This window comes from Pinus tabuliformis, chromosome 3_2 (genome assembly GCF_031772625.1).
Source record: "Pinus tabuliformis cultivar Carrire ecotype Pingquan chromosome 3_2, CPIR1, whole genome shotgun sequence".
NCBI lineage: Eukaryota > Viridiplantae > Streptophyta > Pinopsida > Pinales > Pinaceae > Pinus > Pinus tabuliformis.
Window position 1 is genome coordinate 601,539,863 of NC_142302.1, and position 22,420 is coordinate 601,562,282.

Sequence of the window (22,420 nt, forward strand, 5' to 3'; positions counted from 1 at the left end):
GATAGATTCCTATCTACTGGAAAATGGATTTGAGAAATGTGAGGGAGAACCCACCCTCTACATCAGAGAGAAGGATGGTAAATTACTAATTGTTGTGTTGTATGTTGATGATGTTATTTTTATATGTAATAATGAGTACCTCATTGAAAATTTCAAATCAGTCATAAAAGAAGAATTTGAGATGACTGACATGGGTTTGCTGAGATACTTCTTAGGAATAGAAGTAGATCAAAATGAAAATGGGATTTTTATCTCACAGGAAAAATATGTTAATGAAGTATTGGAAAGATTTAATATGCAAGATAGCAAGGCAGCAATCACTCCCACAATGATGGGATTAAAACTTAGCAAAGAGGACAGCAGCAAGGATTTTGATCCTAGCTTGTACAAGAGTATAGTTGGCAGCCTTATGTATTTGACTGCAACTAGGCCAGATATAATGTTTGCTGTCAGTTTAATTTCCAGATTCATGGAGAGGTCAAAAGAATCACATTGGCAGGCAACAAAAAGGATTCTGAGGTATGTCAAAGGTACTAAAAGATTTAACATTTTTATACTGTCTCAGAATGTTCAGATTTAATTGGATACACTGATAGTGATTGGGCTGGAAGTGTAGATGATTGGAAAAGCACATCCAGTTATCTCTTTCACATGGGTTCAGGAGCCATTTCATGGGCTTCTAAGAAACAGCCTATTGTAGCATTGTCTACAGCGGAGGTTGAATATGTGGCAGCTACAGCAGTAGCATGTCAAGCAGTTTGGATGAGAAAAATGTTAAGGAGCTTAGGCCAAGAGCAGGCAAAAAGAACAGTGATTTTTTGTGACAATAGCTCAGTTATTACATTATCCAAGAATGTTGTGTTTCATAAGAGAACGAGACACATTGACACAAGGTTTCATTACATCAGGGAATTGGTGAACAATGGTGAAATTGTTTTACAACATTGTAGGACTCAGGAGCAAGTTGCAGACATTTTGACCAAGCCATTGGGCCAGAAGAGTTTTGAATTTTTGAGGAAATCTCTGGGTATGACTGATAACCCAACAGTTAAAATTAAAGGGGAGTGTTGAAATATTAATAATTTCAACAGCGCGTCATTTATTTCCGGAAAACCGCGAGTACAGTTCCCCGCACTGCCTTTTGCAATTTGTGGTTTTACCTCCGGAGGCTCCGAACACACCGACCATTCCACGTGTCTGAGCTGACTTTTCAAAACCACCAATCCCCGGAACGTAAAGTTCGATTAAAAGGGGCTCCCGGGGAATTAATGATAGCCATTCGATTAAATCAACGGACCTGCACCTTTTGAACTTGCGTGAATGAATGTTTTGGTTGACCGCCAGGTTTGTCAGCAAAAGGACGAGGAATTTAATTTTCACCATGCTGAATTTATTATGGTCATAGATTTCTTTGGTAAAGTTTTTAAGTTTATTTTTGTTTACACGGCATGTAATATAATATGTTTTTTTGGTTAAAACATGTAATGTTTTTTTTTGAGTGCATATGATATGAAACGCACAGAAGTGCGAAGTGGGTGAAAAATTCTGTGCGAAGTGGGTGAAAAACAGGGGCAGCGTAGAATCATTTTTGTGGAGAATGAAAACCCAATTCACACAGAAGTGTGAGGGTAATGTTGTTTTTTTTAATATGTAATGTATGCAGTGTAATATGCAGAGTGTAAATGGGCATTGTAATGCAAATGCGCTCCAGCATACATATTGAAGAAATTTTTTTTCACAGCATTGAATGTAATTTTCTGAAGTTAAAAATTGTTTTTTACAGCAGTAAATGTAATAGAAATTTTTACACAGAGTAGTGTAAAATTTCTAGAAGAGCCAGAGTATTTTTTGTGGAAGTTCTTGATGAATCCCTATGAGAAAGAGGAATGAATCTGTATCAGCTGTAGTTTTATTAATGAATACAGAGTTTTTATATGTGTGAATTATGTTCTTCTCCAGCAAACAATTTTTTTTTTGCTTCCCTGTGCTAAAACAAAATATTATTTCCTGGGTTAAAATCAGAGCATTTTCTCTGTTCAGTCTTTTGCTTTGGATTTTACGAGAAAATTCCCAACAGGTTTTAAGATGATGTTGTATACGAGTGAAGAGCAACTATAATATTACCTCTTCAAAATCGTTTTAGACTCTACTATGGGAAAATCCAATCTACTTGCAACATATGCACGAAGCCAGTTCTATCCCAATTCCAAATCCATGTCCGGAGTGGAATTTCATGCACATACCATGGAAATCGATGGCATAGAGATCAAAGCACATATTTGGGGCAAAAGTGTCACATAAAGTGTAAGTAATACACAGTTATTGCATTCATAGTGGTTTTTATAAGAGAAATCATAATTATAAGCATGGGGCTAACAATGATTTCAACATTCAAATAGCCAGCGGTGTCTAATTTATTGAATAATTTTATTGAGGATGTGGTTTCTGTGGTCCATTTTAGGAATAATTTCCATGCCATCTCCGATGAGCTTGAGTTCGTTAGATTGGTTGTCGACAACATGTCGCATTTGGCAAACACGTCCAATTTTGTGGAAAGTTGGCTTGAAAGACTGCAAAAGACCCTCGAGGATGCGGAGGAGCTTGTGGACGATATAATTGTGGGCACATTGCTTTTCAAAACCTTATTCAATGTTATCGATTAGGTCAAAGAATCAAAGGCCTTACCAAAAGGATCAAAGGAACACATCCGTTGTGAGCTTATTGTGTTAAACAGGTCAAATGAATGGACTTGAACCTCAAAATCAAAATCGAGTCGGACCTGGATAAGTGATGGTCAGAAGTACTGCTATTGCCTTCTCGACAGTCCTTAAGCCATACACCGTTGGAATCAAAACGAATGTAAGATCTCTCCATCCATTTCTGATGGAAACTAGTTCTACAAATATCATCAGGGTTTTTGGAATTGAAGTAGTTGGTAAGCCCCATTTGCTGCAAAAATTGCTAACTAGTGAAAACGTCCAGGAGAAATCTTGGGGCTTCGTAATTTCGATGACCATTTCCCAGAATCATGTAGTTCAAAGGCTGTAGGACCACTTCCCATCTCGATACAGCTCTTCCACACCTTGCCAAATATCACTTGCTATAACAAATCGAACATGTCGTTCTAATGATAACACAACTAAATAATTTTACACAAACATCCTCATCAAAAGCAATACATCGAACACAAATTTATTCTTTTCCATATAAAAATTGGGAAAAAATTGAATTGATCCTGAAAACATTGTCGACTACTTTCTTATAAGTGAAGCGACCGTGCAGGTGACGAGTCTGGAAGGTGCCCTGCACTGTAGAAACGCGTCGGCCATTTCGGAAAATACCCGAAAAAACATATCTGTACAGTCCATCCCAATGTGGTCTTCAACAAAGCTCTTTCCCAGATTGGGTTTCATGCACCCAAACATCGTTGGGTCCTTAATATACTCTTCAAAATCCTCCTCGCTCGTGCTCGGCACCCTTTCGCACACTTGTAGGTTCTCAATCACAAAATCGTCACACTTTTCCACTGCCTGTCAGCTCATCTGGGTTAGAAAAATACCATGGAAGGTTGAAAGAATCTCTCAAATCTCTGCCAATAATCCCCTGCACTCCATATTGAAACACCAACACATTCATACATTAATATCCAGATTCTCCATAAACAGATCTATATTGTTCACTATAAATGATTTAATAATAATTTAAGACTTAATTGTCTGTCAGCTTGCCTGTGTCACCAATTCATACCATGCCTCTTCAAAGTCCTGGCCACAGAATTTGCCCCCCATAGAAACTTGTTGTACAGGAGACCAACTGTCTGGTCTGCCCATCATGTAGAAGAAGGGCACGCCTTCCGGTGCCATCTCCCGAGCTCTGCAGTTGAAAAAAGTGGTGAGGTCCTTTTCGGATTGCTTTGAATAAGCTTCTGCCACATCCTGCCTGCCTCCATTAATCCACACTCTTCCCTTATTATATAAGGGCGAATCCTTCATCACAACAGCCTGAGGCACCTGCAATAATGATAATATTACTTGGTTCAAAATTCTGAGCTATGAAAATAATGTAATCAGATAATTTAATTCGGTGTGATAATAATCTGTCAGATCTCACCTTTGAAAGCCAATGAAGCGCCATGACAGAGAAGCAAACATGAATGGTCGATCTCGGAAATAGAACGTTGTAAAAGGATCTAGGTACACCCGCAACAAAATATGGAGAATGCCCAGGTCGGTCCAACAGATTGAAGAGGCCATTGAAGTCATTGGAAGGCAGATCAGAGAAATAAGCCTGGAACTCTAGCATTGAACTCCTGGCATTAGAATGATGGTCATTCTCACAAAGATTTGTGAGTGTTTTGACAACAAAATCGACGTCTGCTACGGTGTTTGTACCAGTTGCACATCCCAGATCTGTGATTCTGAGAGGGAGTAGTCTAACTAGGAATTAAAATATCTAGAATTTGGGCAGGCGTTTTCAAAATTCAAATGACTATCGCATTAATGCAGGTCTTGGGTCGCGTCAGTGTTTTCCGGTGGAGGCTGGAGTCCTTTCCAGGCCGGAGGGCTGTCCCAGAAGCAATTAATGTGGAACGGTGGCAGAGTGCAGAGGAATTGCCGATGGCTGAAGACGTTTTTCCGAGTGGGCACAGAAACTGGGCAATTCCTCTGCTTAGATAGACTACTCCTAGTGGAATTCACCAAATGCCGTAAACTTCAAATCCTCCTGCACGTCTCAACCGGTAAGTGGGATTCATTACAGTGATGTTTATGATGGATACGATTTATATGTTGTGGCTACATCTCTCTTTCTTATATATATATATATATCTATCGCAAAACAATTTGTTTTAGTTTTATTTATGTAATTTGTATTTTCCAATAAAAATTTTAAAATTTTAATTTAATTATCAATTTTTCTTATATAAATTTAAAATTTTATGATATTTTATATGTAAATATATAATATTTTATATATATTTTGAGATTTAGTTTTATTTCCAAAATATTTACATTCTTTTAAATAATTAATTATTAAGAAAATTATATTATATGAAAGTTTTTATAGTTCTTTTAATATACAAGTATAATAAGTCATGGTATTGACTCATTATATCGTAATAAATCTTATTTAAAATTAAGAATTTCCATGATTAAGAATTTTATTATATTTTTATGTTTGATTTATATGTTTATTAATTTTATAATTAATAATAATAATCTTATTCTAATTAGTAGAGCTTAGTTGATTTCAACTAAATTAGACAGAAAATTTTAAAAACTTGTTTAATATACAGAATTCAAGTTCCCTAAATATTTTTGAGGGATTTTCTTAGTTAATTTCAACTAAATTTGACAGAAATTTTAAAAAACTTGTTTATTATACATAATTCAAGTTCCTTAGAGATTTATGAGGGAACTAAATCCATTTATTCATTCAAAAACATATTTTAAACAAAAAAATATAATAAACTTTTTTGAAATTGTGGCTACATCTCTCTTTCTTTGACTTATAGAATATATTAATTCATTGGAAAACAATTTGTTTTAGCGTTATATATGTAATTTGTAGTCTCTAAAAAAATAAAATTTTAATTTAATTATCACTAATTTTCAAATAGAGATTTAAAATTTTAAGATATTTTTAGTAATATACATAAAAATATCAAATATTTTAAATATATATAAAGATTTAGTTTTATTTTCAAAGATTTAACTTTATTTCCAAAATATTTATATCTTCTTTTGTTTTTTGAATTAATTAATTATTTATAAATATATCATAAGAATTAATGTTATATGAAACTCGGTATAGTCCTTTGAACATGTGGGTTTGATAAATCATAGTATTGACTCATTATATTGTAAAAAAACGTATTTAAAATTAAGAATTTCTATGATTAAGATAATATATTAATTATTTTTATAAGTAATAATAATAATCTTAGTCTAATTAGTAAATGAAATGATTTTTTTTCTGGACATTTTCTTAATTAATTTCAATTAAATTTGAGAGAATTTTAAAAACTTGTTTAATTTACAAAATTAAAGTTTCCTAAAAATTTTTGAGGGAAGTAAATCCATTGATACATTCAAAAACATATTTTAAATATAACAATCTTTCTTGAAATTGTATTTCCAAATTCCAATAAAAAAATCACTTAATATATTAGTTAAACTGCACCATTTAATTAATATAATTTATTCTTTATTTTATTTTAACCATATAGAAAATATTATAAATGTTTTAATGCTCATGGATTCATATCTAGATTTTATTAACATTTTAATTAAAATCTAATTTTACTAAGTTATTTCTAATTTTAGTTATTTCATATAAATATGTGAAAAGATAAATGGTTATGCGTTGTTATTTTGATTATTTCATTAGCGCATCAGGTTATTTATTCCGTATTATGTTGGTTATGTCTTATTTCTTTTTTCGAAAACAAAATCGTTCTGCTTTATTTTGATTATTTCGTTAGTGGAACATGTTATTTTGATTATTTCATTAGTGCATCATGTTAGTTATTCCATATTATGTTGGTTATGTCTTCTTTTTTGAAAACAAAATCGTTCTGTTTCACCAGCCAACCGTTCGCTGGAATGTGAAAGATAAAAGAAAACAATGAAACCATAAGGTGTGGTACATTTTGTGATGGGCAGAAGTGATTACTTTTAATATGAGGAAAGACTTATGGATTTGCATTTTATAGAAAATAATATTAAAGGTGTGTTTCGATAAAAAATTTATTATTCGGAGAAATCATTATTATAATTTTTGTGATAATTATTAGTATAATTATAATATGGTTAATATAAACATAGGTTTATATAATCACATGCACAACTACATTAGTAAATGTGATTAAAAAATACACATAAATATTAATAATATAAAAATAATAATAATCATAACATTAATACTCATATGAATAAATATATAATAATAGAAATAATAATAATATTACAAAATAATAATAATAATAATAATAATAATTATTATTATAATAGCCCCAAGGGTTAGCTCAGTTGGTCAAAATCAATGCCTCGCTATTAGGAGGTCACACGTCCAATCTCTCTGAAGTCCTTGGGGTTAAGCCTTGCTAGTGGGCCCCGAGGCTAGATTCCCTTTGAGATCTAACATCCCAAATTTTTTCGTGGACATAGCGCCACCTGTTGAGCAAGGTGACCATGAACCACAAGAAGCAAAAAAAAAAATATTATTATTATTATAATTATTGTGAATAATAATAAATAAATATTAATAATAAATAATAATAATAATTAACTAATTCATTTTTATCTACTAATAATAATTTAATATTCAATAAAATTATTTAAGATTAAATATTATTTAATATAAAATATTGCATATTATATAATTTTATTTAAATAATATTAAATATTAGATAAATAAATAATTAAATTTATTATATATTAAAAATTTTAAATATTATTAAATAATTTAATTAAATAACAATAGTTACAATAACATTGTTACTAATATTATTAATTAACTGAATAAATATTAATCATTGTTGACCATGGTTGGTTTTCATTTCAAACAATCTTTGTCAAAATGTAACATTGGACCATGATTGATATTCATATGGAGGCAATTTTTTCACAATGCGAAATTGCATAATGGTTGATTTTCATATTGAGTTTTTTTTTGTCAGAATATGATGTTGGACCATGGTTGACCATGATTATAAACTCAAGGGATTTATATTAAACCCAATGATTAACATTATAAACCCTATGAATAGTATTATGCCCTAGAAATAAGAACACTTAGATTAATAAACCCAAGGGATTGATATTATAAAGCCAAGGGATTAATACTCAAATCCCAAGGGATTATAAACCTAAGGGAATAATATTAAACCCAAGTGACAAATATTCTAAACCCAAGGTATATATACCCTAAAATAAATATTATAAACCCTAAAATAAACATGGTTAACCATAGTTTACCAGGGTTGATTTCCATATTGATACAATCTTTGTCACAATGCGAGGGTGGACAATGGTTGACTATGGTTGATTTTCATATTGAGACAATCATTGTCACAATGTGGCATTGGACTATGGTTGATCATGATTAACCATGATTATAAAGCCTAAATTAAACATGGTTGATGATGGTTGACCATGGTTCATTTTTATATTGAAACAATCTTTAACACAATGCAACATTGGACCATGATTGATTTTCATATCGAGATAATCTTTGTCACATTGTGACATTGGACAATGATTGACCATGGTTGAACATGATTGATATTCATATCAAGACAATCTTTGTCACAATGCAACGTTGGGCCATAGTTGATTTTCATATTGAGAAAATCTTTGTCAGAATGTGACGTTGGACCATGGTTGACCATTATTATAAATCCAAAGATTAATATTATAAACCCTAAGAATATTATTACACCTTAAGAATATGAACCTTTAGATTAATATGTAGGTTTTAACCCCGTACAGAAATTACCTGCATACGAATTCTAAAACACAGAAAATAAACAATGAGAGAGCATAACACATAAAACACATATACACAGAGATTTCCCCTAGATCCCAAAACTGGGACTACCAGCTTGAATTTTCATTATGTTCCTTTCAATGTTACAATACATATTGATATATGTCGAAGCATCCAATACCATGGACCGAAAACCATCGCATCTAAAACCATGTGCGAAAACTATGCACAAAACCATAGGTAAGTCTGCCCAACCTAATATAGGGTCCAAAAAAAAAAAATTCTCGGGGCGCTGCTCTAGACCCCGTAGAGGGGGGCTACCCACCCCCCTAAAACCCCCTCGCTGTGCAATCAGCGCAATGAAGGGGGGGTTCCGTGCCCTCTCTAACCCCCTGGTTAACTACGTCGCTAGTCATGGAAAGAATATAACACAACCCAACATTCTCCCACTTGTTGTTTTCTTTCCATAGGGGGAGACAGGAGATCTTAGTCATTTATCTAGCCCTACAATGCCCATTGCTTCTCTACACCAAGAGAACTTATCAGAGCTCATAGATTTTGTCAATCTATCTGTAGTATTCTTCAAAGTGTCCAGCTTTACCAGCAACAGCTTTTTGTTTTCTATTATATCCCTCACAAAGTGATACTGAACATTGATGTGCTTTGTCCTTGAATGGTGAGCAGGGTTCTTTGCCAAGAAAATTTCACTTTGGCTGTCACAATCTATCCTTATATCTCCCTGTGCTAACCTCATACTTGAACACAAACTCTGCAACCAAACCGCTTCCTTTCTTGCATGAGTGCCTACCATGTATTATGTCTCTGTAGTTGATAGTGCCACTACAAATTGTTTCTTACTCATCCAACTGACTGCACCTCCAAATAGGTTAAACACATACCCACTTATAGATCTTCTCTGATCCAAATATCCAACCCAGTTTGCATCAAAAAAGCCACGAATATCCAACACTCTATCTAATCCTAGTCTTCCTTGGTAGCACAAACCATAATCACTAGTGCCACACAAATACCTGAAAACCCGCTTTACTGTTGTCCAATGCTCCTTTCCTGGTTTTGACATAAACCTGCTCAACGCTCCCACTGCATGTGTAATGTCTGGTCTAGTACAGACCATTTCATACATCAGGCTTCCGACTACACTTGCATATGGAACATGGGACATGTCCTCTTCCTCTTCTTGTGTCTTGGGACACTATTCAACAAATAACTTTACACCTATAGGAATAGGAACCTTCGCTGGTTTACTATCCTGCATATTAAACCTCTACAATATTGTCTCAAAATATTTTCTCTAGTTTAACCAAAGCTTCCTCTTTGCCTGATCTCTTTTAATTTCCATGCCCAAAATATTGTTTGCAACACTAAGATCTTTCATGTCGAATTTGGAGGACAATTGGGTCTTCAAATCCTAGATAATTTCTTTGTCATTTTCAACCAACAACATATCATCCACATACAAGACAAGATAAATAACACGGTCACCAATTAATTTAAAATACACGCAGTGATCTGCTTGTCTTCTAGTGAAGATAAGTCCCCGTATAAATGTATCAAATTTTTGATACCACATCCTTGGTGACTTTTTTAGCCCATACAAAGACTTCTTTAACTTGCAGACTAGTTCTTTCTTACCCTTCACCACAAAGCCTTCAAGTTGCTTCATGCAGATCTCTTCTTACAGATCTCCGTGAAGAAATGTTGTCTTCACATCGATCTATTCTACCTCAAAATCAAAAGAAGCAACAATAGATAAAAGTAATCTAATAGAAGCTACCTTGGCAACAGGAGAAAAAATATCACCAAAATCAATTCCCGATACGTGGGAATAACCATTTTCTACCAGCTGAGCTTTGTATTTTTCCACCTTTCCTTCTACATTTGTCTTCTTCTTGAATACCTATTTGCTGCCAATGGGTTTCCTTCTAGCCGAAAACTCCACCAGATCCCATGCCTCATTTTTGTGCAAAGATGCCATTTCATCAACCATGGCCTCTTTCCAGAGTTTTCCATCCTCTGAATCTACTGCTTCCTTCACATTTCTGGGATCATCATTGGTAATAGATAAAGCAAAATTTGAATAGAAAGCAAATGGGCTATATCTTTCTGGCAGCCTTCTTTCTCGATCTGATCTTCTCAGACTTGGAGTTTGTGGCTCTTCATTTTCTGATTCCTCTTCTGCTGTAGAGTCGGATTCTTCCTCCTTCAGCTCAAACTCTATCTTCTCAGGTTCCTTTGGTTGGACTTCAACTTTAATAACATCTTTTTCCTCTTTGAACACCACATCTCGGCTATACACAACCTTCCTTGTTACTGGGTTCCAAAGCTTATAACCCTTTAAACCATCCTTATACCCAATAAAGATGCACTTTTTAGATTTACTATCCAACTTGATTCTTTTCTCCTTTGGAATATGTACATATGCATCATATCCAAATACCCTCAGATGTGAAAGAGAGGGTTTCTTACCAGTCCATGCCTCTTATGGAGTCTTATCCTCCATTGTTGATGAAGGTGATCTGTTGACCAGGTAACATGTTGTCTCCATTGCCTCTGCCCAGAATTCCTGTCGTAACCCGACACCACTAAGCATGCTTCTTCTCCTTTCCATCAATGTCTTGTTCATTCTTTCTACAACTTCATTTCTCTCAGGTGTGTAGGGAGTAGTCTTTTGTCGTGCTATACCACATTTCTTACATAATTATTTAAATTCCTTGCTGCAAAACTCTCCACCGTTATCTATCCTCAACACCTTTATCTTCTTCTCTCTATGGCTTTCCTCCAAAGCCTTAAATTCTTTAAACTTGTCAAAGACTTCATATTTCTTCTTGAGGAAATATATCCATGTATTCCTCGAGAAGTCATCTATAAATGATACATAGTGCATAGACTTACCCAGTGATGGAACTTTCATAGGTCCAAACACATCACTGTGCACCAGCTCTAATATATGTTTCACCCTCTTACCACCAGAAGGGAAACTCACCAGATTCTACTTACCATATATTTTTCCGTCTCATCTCCTGTGTCAGCAAGGATGAGACTATTTCATCAAACTATAAGGCAGTTGCATTGCTACCTATTGCAATAACCAGACTATCCCACGAATCTAGTAGAGAACAACAAACTGATGCACTTATCTTCATCTGAAATTTTAATATCAACAGATAATAACTGACTTACCACAGTATTAAATGCATTTAGATGCTCTGTCACCGAGTCTCCATCTTTCATCCTCAAGTTATAGAGCGTTTTCTATAGGAAGAGTTTATTCACCAGAGACATAGATTGGTACAAAGTCCCTAACTTGTCCCACAAAGCCTTAGCCGTAGCTTCCCGCGATACATTCAGCAATACTGAATCTGAGACATACAATCGTATTGTGCTCTTTTCCTTCTGATCCAACTTCTTCTATTCTTCATCGGACACTCTCGTTGGTTTAGTACCTAGATCTACCGCGATCCACTAATATTTATCCACCAACAGATCCTCCATCTTGAGTTTCTATAACTCAAAACTTTGACCATTAAATTTCTCGATGTCTATCTTTCCACTACTCGCCATCTTCTTTCAACACCAGATTTGATCCCGCAGATCCCTCATTGAACAATGTCTATTATAGGCCCAAGCGAAACCCCTCAGCAACAAAGGTGTCCCCTTGAAGCCAAAAAAGCTCTAATACCAAATGTAGGTTTTAACTTTGTACAGAAATTACTTTCATACGAATTCTAAAACATAGAAAATAAACAATACGAGAGCATAACACATAAAACACATATACACAAATATTTTCCCTTGGATCCCAAAACGGGGACTACCAGCTTGACTTTTCATTATGTTCCTTTCATTGTTACAATACATATTTAGACATATTGCAGCATCCAATACCATGGACCAAAGACCATCGCATCCAAAACCATGTGTGAAAGCAATGTACAAAACCATAGGTAGGTCCACCCAACCTAATATAGTGTCCAAAAAGAAATCTTTCCAAGGTGTTGCTCCGGACCTCGTAGAGGGGCGTTACTCACCCCCCTCAAAGCCCCTAGACAGGGGGACCTTTCGCCCCCCCGTGACCCCCCCACTGTGCAATCGACACAATGAAAAGGGGGCTCTTCCCCCCCTCTAATCCCCCGGTTAACTACGTCGGCTAGTTGTGGAAATAATATAACACAACCCAACATAATAAATGCAACAGATAATATTATAAACCCCAGGAAATAATAAACCCAAGAAATTATAAACCCAAGGGAATAATATTTAATAAAATTTATTAAATATTTTAAATAATATTAAATATTATTAAATAATTTAATTAAATATGCATAACAATTAAATAATATTATTAATTAATAATTTTAATTAATAATAATTTATTCATTCATTTTTATTTGATAATAATAATTAATTGGTTAATTAATTAAGTAATAATAAGAATAATAATTAATTCATTTATATACAATATTAATTAATTAACTAACTAACGGTAATTAACTTATTATTATTTGTTATTTACTAAAAAAGATAAATATTAATTTTTTAAATATTTATATTAGTTATTATTAATTAATTAAACCCAAGGATTAATATTATACCCTAAGAATATAAGCCCTTAGATTAATAAACCAAAGCGATTGATATTATAAACCCAAGGGAATAATAGACCTAAGGATTAATACTAAAAACCTATGGGATTATAAACTCAAGGGAATAATATTAAACCCAAAGGGTTAATATTATAAACCCTATGTATGTAAACCTTAAGATAAATATTATAATCCCTAAAATAATCATCGTTAACCATGGTTTACCATGGTTGATTTTCATTTGACACCATTTTTGTCACAATGTGACGTTAGACTATGGTTGGCCATGATTGATTTTCATATTAAGAGAATCTTTGTCACAATGGGATGTTGGATCATGGTTGATTTTTATATTGAGATAATCTTTGTCACAATGCAATGTTGGAACATGGTTGACCATGGTTAACCATAGATGACAATGGATGATCATGTTTCTCACCATATGATGCTAGACCATGGTTTATTATGGTTATAAACCTAGGGATTTATATTAAACCCCGAGATTAATATTATAAACCCTATGAATAATATTATACCTTAGGAATATGAACCCTTAGATTAATAAACCCAAGGGATTATAAACCGAAGGGAATAATATTAAACCCAAGGGATTAATATTATACACCTGAGATATATAAACCCTAAGGTAAATATAATAAACGCTAAAATAAACATGGTTGACCATTGTCGATTTTATTATTGACACAATCTTGGTCACAATGTAATATTGGTCCACGGTTGACCATGATTGATTTTCATATAGAGACAATCTTTGTCACAATGCAATGTTGGATTATCATTAACCATTGTTGATTTTCATATTGAGACATTTTTTCTCACAATGTGAAATTGGACCATGGTTGACCACAGATGAACATGGTTGTCACAATGTGACATTGGACCAAGTGACAATATTTGTCATAAAGTTTAAATGTTTGACCAAGGTTGATCATGGTTGACCATGATTAATATTATAAACATAAGAAATTATTAATATTATAAACCTAAGGTATTATTAAACCCAACCTTTTTTTATTATAAATCCTAGTGTGAATAGTATAAATGTTATAAATAATATTATACCCTAGGAATATGAACCCTTAGATTACTAAACTCAAGGGATTGATATTATAAACCAAGGCACTAATAAACTAAAGGGATTAATTCTTAAAAATTAATAAAATAATATTAAACTCAAGGGATTAATATTATAAACCAAAGGTATATAAACCCTAACATAAATATTATAAACCCTAAAACAAACATGGTTGACCATGATTGATTTTCATATTGAGAGAATCTTTGTCACAATGTGACATTGGGTCATGGTTGACCATGGTTGGTTTTCATATTAAGACAATCGTTGTCACGATGAGACTTTGAACCGTGGTTGACCATGGATGACCATGGTTGTCACAATGTGATGGTGGACCATGGTTTACCATGATTATAAACTCAAGGGATTTTTTATTAAACCCTGGGATGAATATTATAAACCCTATGAATACTATTATACCCTTTCAAATAAGGTTGACCATGGTTTGTTTTCATATTGATACAATCTTTATCACAATGCAATCTTGGACCATCGTCGATCATGGTTGACCATGATAGATTTCCATATTGAGACAATCTTTATCACATTGTGACGTTGGACCATTGTTGGCCATGTTTAACCATGATTGACCATAATTAACCATGTTTTACCTATGTTGACCATGATTTTCCATGGTTGACCATGATTGACCATGGTTGACCATGGTTGACAATGGTTGACCATGGTTTATTTTCATATTAACACAATTTTTATCACAATGCGACATTGGATCATGGTTGACCATGATTGATTTTCATGTAGAGACAATCTTTATAACAATGCAACGTTGGACCATGGTTGATCATGGTTGATTTTCATATGAAGAGGTGATGAATATTTTGATAGGGGAAAAGTAGGAAATCCTTCTAGTGTTTTCAAAAAAAATCGTTATAGAGAGGTGAGAAGATGAATGGTGGAATAATGACATCTAAAGAATCTGACTGGCGATGAATTCTAAATGTCATTATGGAAGGAAAACATTAAATGTTGAGTAAGCTATGAGAGAGAACTTTAATAATAAGTTCTGAAACAAATCCTTGCTTAACTAAATATTAAGATTTAACATTCAAGCATGACGAAAACAAGAGAGAAAACTTACAACACAAGAGAGAAAATCACCGAAAGAAACTGACAAAAGAATCCCTGTAAAAGAAGGCCTCAGTCTTCTTCATTCACTAATTTTTTTTAAATGAAAGTACAATGCAGAGTGTTTTCTTCCTCTAACCCTAACCAACCATTTCTTAATAAAAAATACATAATATATAAATCATCAACAAGTCGTTCCTTCCTTTAGTAACTGAATTCCCCAAAAAGATTTATGTTTTCTCCCTATTGTAAGGAATATAGAACTACTCTCTAAAAACTAGGAAACTGTTTCGACTAAGGATTTCTCAAACAAATTACAATGAATACAATGCCTAAAATGATGTTTCAAGCTCGTAGATACCTAATAACATTTACTATGACCATAAAAGCCAATTACATGAAATTTAGACACAAATTTTATGGTCAAAGTGTTGATTGTGTTGAAGCACAACGTTGCACTACTTCCTTCTTCAGTAGAAATGCAACAACAAAAGTGCAATGAGTTGATGGTTTGTCTTCTTGTGATCATCGTCCCAACCTCTTAATGAGTCATGCATATGAAAATTAACCTAGACATAATCAAATTCCCCTTAAAATACATCTTTCCATACTGCAAACCTTCCATCCTTCAAAAAAACCACCTACAGTAAAAGCACAATGCCTGTGTGAAAGTGTAGCAAAATTTTACCTTCTTAATTCTAACTAGTCTTGAGCTCTCTAAATAAAGAAAATAACTTTTTGATGATGTTGACAGCCTTGTAAGCTTTCTTCAAGTTCCCACACATAAAAAATAAGCCAAAACCTCACATTTCTATCAAACCCTAATGCTTTGTCAAAAGTATAGCATTGTTGTGTGGACTACTTGCTTTGCAAAAAGTTTCATAAAATTCAGAAATCTAACTGATTGTGATTCCAAATGGACTTCGTGTAGAATATAAACCTTGCAACCTCATTATCCAACTTCATTCATCTAGTATACTCTAGGAAAAGGAGAAAAAGCCAAAATTGTCTTGATTACATGTTCAAGACTCAGACTTTGGCTTCCTCAACCAAAAAATCAAGTTTTCCTCTACACTTCTCTTGTATTTCCTACAATGGCTCCTGCAACCTTTTTTTATCAACCCTTAGCTCCTTCTTCAAGGTGAGGTTTTGTTTGCACATGTTCTTGAGTTGCTTGTGTATGGGCATATTTTTTTTCATCATATACTTAGCATTTAACAATGTTGGCTCATAGATGTTCAAGTGTTCATGTAATTTCTTTTTGGCCCTTTCATCCTCCTTTATAAGCTTAACAATTTCACTTTGAGATTTTTTCAACTGTATCCTTAGCATACAGAAAGTAGGCTTCCCTTCATCCACCTCATCCTTATGCTCTTATTGCACTGACTCTTCCTTCTGTAGCTCCAACTTTCTTCCTGAAGACCTGGTCACAGGAATTATTGCTAATGAAGCCTCTAACTCTTAAATGTTCTTTGTTACTACACTCTCTTTACCTTTGGACTTCATGATAGATGGATATGTCTTGATCATTGGTTCTATTTCACCAATATTAGGTGTCTTTTCCAAAGTAGTCTTCTTCAATTCCCTATTGTCATGCTATAGTTGGGAAATAAATAAGTGAGCCTTTTTTAGTTCTTCTTTAGTTCTAGGATCTCCTTATCTTTATCATCTGAAACATTATCCTCTGGTATGGTATCTAAATCTTCAGTTGGTTGTTCAGGGGTTTGTTCCATAGGAATTTTTTTTGAAGCAACTCTTGTGAGTGGCTTCTTGGAAACTTACACTACCTCAGGAGATAAATTAAGCTTCTTACCCTTTTTCTTGTTTGATGGGTCAGCTAAAGTTGATATCATTTTTAGTGAGCTCTCAACTAATTATTCTACATCCCTTGCCACATACAAAGGTGTATCATTTTTACTCCAAGTGCTAGTTGAAAACTAAGTTGTTAACTTGGATGAATCTATGAATGCTTGCCATGATTGATTCCTCTTCCTTAGTTCTTCCACCACTAAAAATTTAGCTAGAGAGAAATGAAAGAGACTTGGCTATACTTGAATTTGCTTACCTTGAAACTTATCTTCCATCTTACTAATGCTCCTGAAAAAATAGAATGACAGATTCAAAGGGCTTTTTCCTACGAAATGCATCAATACCCTTAAATGATACTCATAAAGTATCCCAAATATTCCTTCACGAGTGAAATATATTTCGATGACCTAAAGAAGTTTTTTGTAGGGTTCTAGTAGATATTCTCTTGGCACAATAACTCCATATCCCTTGTTTTTGTATTTCAGTTTTAAGATATCCTTGTAGTTTTCTATGTCGAGAGGCATGCCTTCAAACCATTTTTCTCCTTGTAGAGGATTCTCTATATTATATCATATGGTGATATCCAATATTGGAAAACTCAAATCTCCAATCTAACATCTACCCGAGTGAAATTCAAAGAAAATTTTTGGTAAGTTGAACACTATAACCTTGTATCTTCTCACAAAACCTGATGCAACGAGTCTATTTAAATGCAACCGTAATTGTTGGATTTGAGTTTATCAAGGCAATTTATTGAGGCTCAATCTTGACTATGTATCCTCCTTTGTTCTTCTTTCTATTTGTATTTTTCATGACTCACAACAAAAGATGAATTCTAGGGTTTTTCAATGCAATTTCATTGCTTGAAAATTGAGTGCAACAATAATGTAGAAACTCCTGAAATTAAGACTTTAGATGAGGTATTTATGGAAAAAATTAAATTTAAATCCTTATATTGAAAAATTCAAACAACAAAACTCATTTCTCAGACCCAAAGCAATAGCTTCTTGTTTTTTTCCTACGGTGAAAATTTCAAAACACAGGTGCAGCGAGAAAGCACAACTGAAGAGGGGAAAAAGGTTTCTTGATCCTCGAAAGAAGAAACAACAAGATGTGAGACTCCAGACCACTTATATGGAAATTTCAGGCTTTAGAATATGTGTAGTAGGCAAAATTTAGAATGTTTGAAGAAGGTAAAAACATAAAACGCAATGAGTGAATAATAACATAGTGTATTCTCCAAGCACAATAAGGAAAACACATCAAGATATGAATTCGAAGTTTGAAAGGTCATTTGAGCCTTTTCCTTGATAGGTAAGGGAAAACTAGACAACATGCAAGATGAATCATTCAAGAAACTGACGATTTGAAAACTGGAAGTGGTGATAACCTCTTGACTTGAAGAAGCGTAGTGACTGTGTGAAAGCACAACACCTCCCTTGTAGACTTAGCATAGTGAACTCCAAGCGATGTCCATAATGCTTTCGATGGAATAAGAAGTGGATCTCTTGTTTCTTGGATGTTAAAATAAAGTTTTGAAACTTCAAGATGAGCCAAACCCGCCTTCAAGAACAATGATTGTAATTTGAAACTCTAATCATGAAAATGCAATAACTAAAAATAAGTGCAACATGTCTCATAACTGTTGTACTAGAGGTGATGTCATAGCACAATCTGATTTGACAACCTAACTGACTGAACTGACCCCACTACTTTGTCCCAATGATGAGAAGACAAGAATCACAATGACCTCACTCATGATTTTGTATGAGACATTGACCCTAGACTCACTTAACTCAATCTTTAGGGAATCAATGATTGTCTCGACATTAACAGTCACACACTCTAACATAATAACATCAATAATGAAATATTACATTCTTTACAAATACCAATAGCTTGATTTCTAAGATATCATAGCAAAACCTTTACACATTTAACAAAATAAATTGAAGGGACTAAACGTTTTTTTTACTACTAAAATATAGGATACTAACTTGAGACACATAAGACACAACAATAATTAATGACTGGAGTCAAGATCAGCTAAAACTCAACTAACCAAAACTAAACTAGAACTAATTATGACACCTAGATTAACACCTAACAAGTGGTTGTAATTAGTTTCTCCAACACTCCCCTAATTACAACCACAAAAAAATTTAAACTAGAATGTCTGTTGGTCCGAGTCTAACTTAGGCTTACAATTTAAAAAAAATTGGATTTCCTTTCTTTTTCTTTTATTCCAAATCCTATATCCTCTAAATCGTTTCATCTTTTCTTTTTTGTTGTAGGTTTCAAATTTCAGATTCTTCATTTACTAGTGCAACTTTTCCATTTTTCGTTCAAGTTGTCCATGCATGTCCTCTACTTAAAATATTTTCATGTATATGGACTATGCCATATGTCATATTCAATTGTGTATTCTTCATCACCAATGTTTTGATCATAAATTTATTGTAACATAATATGAGAATAAAATTTTATCTCTTCACGACTCTAATACCTAAAAATTTCATTAATGTTTTAATCATTCAATTTATCTTCAACATTCATTTCTGCAACTTCAATGCAAACTTTATCAAAACATGGTGTTGGAAGCCATGCTTAAAGAGAAATTCATTCATCTTCAAATGTTGTCCCTTCTTCCCAGTTGCTGCTAACATCTGCACATTCAAAATCAAGGTTAAGTTTAAAAATATATGTAGAACCAAATCGATTATGTTGCAAGCCATGCTTAAAGGGACATTAATTCATCTTCAAATGTTGTTCCTTCTTCATAGTTGCTGCTAACATCTACACATTCAAAATCAAGGTTAAATTAAAAACATATGTAGAACCAAATCGATTATGTTTTTTTTTGCTCTGAAATGAGATCTTTCTCTTCTTGCACTTCTTTCTCTTCATTTGCTACTTCCACTTCTTTATGAACCTCAACTACTTCATACACGTTTTCTTCCACTTGATTTTCAAACCCAGGTGAGATTTTCTTACCAAAGAAAAATTTATCAACAAGACATTTTTCGTACATCATATGCAATCATTCATCATTAACAAACTAGTCTTCATCAAACTTAACATCAACAAATTGAATTATTGGATTCACCATAACACTAGTTGCTTCTGTGGCAACTTCATTGTCATTGGAAAGCACTGCTGCTTGATTCACCAAATCTTCATCCACTTGTGGCTATGCATAGTGAGATTCACGAGCATATGTGTGTTCTTTCCCTGCATCATCATTGTTATCCACTTTGAAGTGGGATTCACCAAATTCTTCATCTCGCTGCAGATCTGATGTTATAGATCCACCTTCATCCTCAATATGAATACTGTCCCCTGCACCAAAATTCCTCTCAATGGTATCCCAAGCCTCCTTGGTTGTCTATACATGTCCAATGAGGGGAAGAATGCTATCATCTACACATTCCTTTATGTATTTCAATGTGAAGGCATTCTTTTGCCTTTTAGCTTCGAATTCTTTCAAAATGATCTCAAACATCTCCTGTTGTTGTCGCTTTGACCTTTTCAATGTATTGGCTTTTCCCATTTGTGAGCACTGGCTCACTACGAATTAACAAGCAAATCAAACTGCAAACATAGTGGTTACCTACAATAAATAAGCCTTTATGGTGGCTTCTTTTCTGCTTAGGTTCCACAAAATAAACAAGTCCACAAATCCTCTAAAAAAAACAACACATACACAAAAGCTATCATAAACCCTTTCTTTCTAGAAAACGAGGGATCAATTTGACAAGTCGAGATTCAATTTCGACGTTGAAATTTTAACCCTTTGTGGATCTGTTTTCTCAATTCGTATTTTTCTAATTCTTAAATACCATCCATGAACAATTCTGAATTTAACTCACCTTTAAATCATGGACTTCAACCTCAACTCCGGTTCCTTGCCTGGTTATGGCTTCAATCGTACGTCTCTCCATGCTATAGCTTCAATGCGCCTTTCCATGGGATATTTGGCTTCATTGACTTGACTTAGCTAATTAAAAGTCCTTGTTGACTTATAAAGAACCACTCAATTCAGAAATAAGAGAAAATAAGTCCAGACTTGCTAGCATAACGCATGTTTTGTTCTTTATTTACCGAGATTTTTCATTTAGATGTTATACCCCTAAATATAAACAGATAACCCTTATTTTATGTAAAAGATTTCCAGATAAATAATTTTTGAAGACGTGTGTTATAAATATACTAGTATATTTATTTAATATGCAAGTATATTTATTTATTAGAGAAGGATTGTGAAATACGATTTTAGATTTAAGTTTTTGAAAGGAAGAGAGGTTTGGGAGAAAGAGGACAAAACTGATTATTTATCGTATAGTTTTTTTTATTGTATTTTAAGAAGGGTTTAGTTTAAATGACTAAAAGAGAAAATCAGTAAAAAAATATTACTGTTAGCAAACTAAATTGTATATATTTAAATTTTTAAATGATGGTAAAGTAAAGGAGGACAAAAATTGACACACACAAAATACAGGAATTGTTGCTTTTCTCTATTGATCACACAAATCTTGATTTGATTTAATTACAACAAACCTAGTGAAAAATATATAAATTTTTAGACTAGCAATTCTCGCAAAATAACTTAACATATACATACTAACTTTGAACATCTCCAAATATAAAATGAACTCACACTTCAAATTTAAACTACACTTAACTGAGTTTATCTCTTCATACATCTAATCAGATTTTACTAAATATTCTTAATACTATTTCCAACAAAAATAAATATATAAGAAAATTAGCAAAAAGAACATCATTATTAGCCCACTAAATTATATATATTAAAATTTTTAAAATATATTCTCACCAAAAAAATTTAATTCGTACTATTAGGATATCTTATTTAATTCAAATCCAAATTCTAATTCGGATTCGAACATGGTAACTATGGTATAGACCCTATTATCTCTGGTAAAGTAGATTTCTTTTTATCTCACTTTAATCAAGAATGCGAATATATATGTATACTATGCTCAAAATTAGGATAAACTGATCTTACTGTATGCGACAAAAGCTTACGTTGTTGGGCATGGAAGTGGAAGAATAAAAGAGAGCCAACTGGAAATGGGAGTATCTATGACCGCTTCCAATGGACTTGATGACGAAAACGGTCCACCTCTGAACCTAAATATTGAAGAGGAATTCGGTTTGCTGGAGAATACACTATCCAAGTTACAAATGGACTCGTCACCTACTCCTGCAACAGCTAGCACGGATTCTCGTCAAGACAAAGAAGCCATTAAACATCTCAAAGAGTGGGGTTTAGAAAGGCATGTCTCTCTGACAAGCCATTGCATTCAATCAAAGAGTT

The 22,420-nt window shown here is 33.4% G+C and overlaps 1 pseudogene; it reads right to left on the bottom strand.

The window, feature by feature from the left end:
• Positions 1 to 3,251: 3,251 nt before the first annotated feature.
• LOC149182031 (gibberellic acid methyltransferase 2-like) lies at positions 3,252 to 21,023 on the bottom strand (annotated as a pseudogene).
• Positions 21,024 to 22,420: the final 1,397 nt, after the last annotated feature.